Below are 3,137 nucleotides of genomic sequence, written 5' to 3'. Positions count from 1 at the left end.
GTCCAACATTTGTTACATATAGTCTGTAATTACATATTATGCTTAAACAATTAAGACAAATTACACAAGTTATAGCGGTAGGTCCTCGTTAATCGAGTATTATCTTCCATGTATTACAATATAACATCTCCTGATAATTTAGTCCACTCGATACTAATACAGAATCTATCTTGATGGACACGAATACTCCCTCCCTGAAAACGGAAAAGAGATCCCCGGAGAAAAAGGACTTGGTGGCAAGAAGCACGAAAAAGGTCAAGATGCAAGGTATTGAACAGCCAGATGATTGTATGGAGGAAGAATTCCACCAATCTGAGAGTTTTGGGAAGATGGAGACTCCTATGGAGATAAACGCTGGAGAACCAGATGCTGAAGTAGTACCAGAAACCATCCCGACTCAACTACCGAGAGTTTCCTATAGAGACAGTTTGGTTGGTGACGGCCTGGGAAAGCTTAACCCAGAGGAAATAGCGGAAATGGTGGCAGAAGAGTATATCTCGGGCAGTGAGTCTTTGGATTTGGATCTCTGCGATCAAGCTCCCTTCAATTCAAAACCCAACATTGACGTTACTCTTGAAGAATACAAAGACTAGTGCAAACCATGGAAATAGGCCCTAATTGTCAAACCTCTAGAAAAAAAGACCAACCTTCAAGCAATGGAAAGATGGATCAACAAGCGGTGAACTGTCAAAGAAACAACCCGAGTCATGGATCTAGAAGGAGGATTTTTTTTTTGTTAGGTTCTCGAATCAAGATGACTATGCACACACCTTATTTGAGTGGCCTTGGATGATAGCATATCACTATCTGCTAATCCAAAGATGGAGACCTTTGTTCATACCTCAAGAAAAGGAAGTCCAGAAAGTAGCGGTTTGGGTCAGAATTCCAAATCTTCCAGCAGAACTTTACAATAGATATTTCTTATGAAAGGTTGGAAAAATCTTGGGAACCATGTTGTGGATAGATGAAAACACTTCTATTCACTCAAGGGGTAAATTCACTCGTATTTGCGTGAAAATCGATTTGAGGAAGCAACTGGTTCCATCCTTTACAGCCTTAGGTAAGGAATTCTATTTGGTGTATGAAGGACTGCATCAGATCTGTTTCCATTGCAGAAGATACGGGCATAAGATAGATAACTGTCCAGAAGTGAGGAAGCATGCCACAGGGATGAATTTTGATCACGGTGGTAATAGTGATCGAAACCACCACAAGGAGAACAGCAACACCTGCAGCCACCAGGAGCAAGACCAAAATCTTCAGAATCCACAAAAAGGGAAAAAAAATTAGGGGAGAAAATAATGGTACAATTAATGCGAATCCTAATACTACTGTTGGTAATCCTCAACAAAGTAGACCCCTCCAATTAGACAGCACTCATACTAGTGAGGCTAGCCCCTTTGGCCCATGGATGGTAGTCAGGAAAGCTCAAAGAAGAAGAAATCTCAAAATTAATGAGATTAATACTGCCAAAGAAAAGAAGGAATATGGATCCAGATTTGAAATCCTAAATGATGAAGGAACTAAGGAGGAGGGCTAGGAATCTAAGAAAGGAAAGATTATCTCTATTCAAGGAAAGAATCAACCCAATCAAAACAATGAAATAGCAGCCACTTAAAAAGGAAATGCAACCCTACAACATGGAGGAATCCAATCAAAGGAATGCCAGATTAGGGCCTAAACAAGGTGCCAAAAATACACAAAATTAGAAAAAATGAGCAAAGCAAAAGCAATGAACAAAGCAAAAAAAAAAAAAACGGACAAGCCACGCCTTAGGCAGAAATAATAAAGACAAACAATACTCTCAACCAATCAGCCAAGAAGCAAATCAACAAAATCAAATTGTTGTTGCAAGAAAGGATGATAATCATCAAGACCATTGGCAGCAGTTCAAAAGGCTCAGCAAAGAGAATTACAATAGACATCTAGAAGGATAGGTTACTTCCACTAGTGGCAATTGGGCCTCTAACTCAGCCTACCTCATATCAAGGATTATGGGTGAGGCAACAGAAGGGGATCAAGTCAGCTACTACAAGGACAAACCACCTGAACAAGTAGGAACTACTAATATGCCAATAGATATGAGCACAGCGATGCAGATGCAAACTGACAACCCTCCTAATGGAGCTGATACAGAGGTTAACTCTGCACAAGATAAAGCTTGATAGCCTCCTCTATATCTTGGCACATGGAGTTTTTCTTCTCTCATGCTAAATCTTGTTTTCTGTGACTTCTTTATATAATATCTTTTATGATGAATATAATTATTTGGAGTTGTAGAGGGGCCTCTGTAAAAGGGTTTCACACTATTTTTTCTGATTTGAATTCTAGATATAAATCTAACTTTTGCGTTCTTCTAAAGACCCACATATCAGGCAAAAAGGCTGAAAATGTTATTAAAAACCTTGGTTTTGATGCCTGGTGCATTAGTGAAGCTGAAGGCTTCTCAGGAGGAATTTGGTGCCTATGAAAATCGGCGTTCTAGAAAGTTAAACCAATTCTGACCCATAAGCAATTGGTTCACCTAGAAGTAAAGTGGGAAAATGAAGATCCTTGGTACTTCACTGTTGTTTATGGAAGTCCCCAAGTAGCAAATAGGAGAGTACTTTGGGAGATAATTGAAGATATTACAGCAAATACAAATGGATCTTGGTGCTTAGGAGGAGATTTCAACTCTATTCTTTCTCTTGAGGATTCAGGGGGTTCTTCTAACCTTTCTATAGATACTAGTAGATTTTTAAATTGTATAAATAATTGTGGTTTAAATGATTTAAACTTTTCGGGGCCTCCCTTTACTTGACAAAGAAATCATGTTAAAAGAAGGCTGAATCATTATCTTAGCAACCTTGATTTTACTGATCGCTTTAAAGAAGTAGGGGTGAAGCATTTGCCTAAACTTAAGTCTGATCATTTCCCTATTTTACTTGACTTTTAGATGGCACATCTTGAGGAGGGTAAAAAATCTTTTCGTTTCCTTGCTCCCTGGGTTCTTCATGAGGACTACAACAACCTTGTTAAATGAAGTTGGGATAATAGAAATAGCTTCACTCAAAATATTGCCAACTTTACAAAAGAAGCAAAAATTTGAAACAGAGAAGTTTTTGGTCATATCTTCAAAAAAAAGTAGTGAATTCTAT

The sequence above is a fragment of the Arachis ipaensis genome, chromosome B09 (genome assembly GCF_000816755.2).
Source record: "Arachis ipaensis cultivar K30076 chromosome B09, Araip1.1, whole genome shotgun sequence".
Taxonomy (NCBI): Eukaryota; Viridiplantae; Streptophyta; class Magnoliopsida; order Fabales; family Fabaceae; genus Arachis; species Arachis ipaensis.
The sequence above is the reverse complement of the archived record's forward strand: the minus strand, read 5'-3'. Positions refer to the sequence as shown.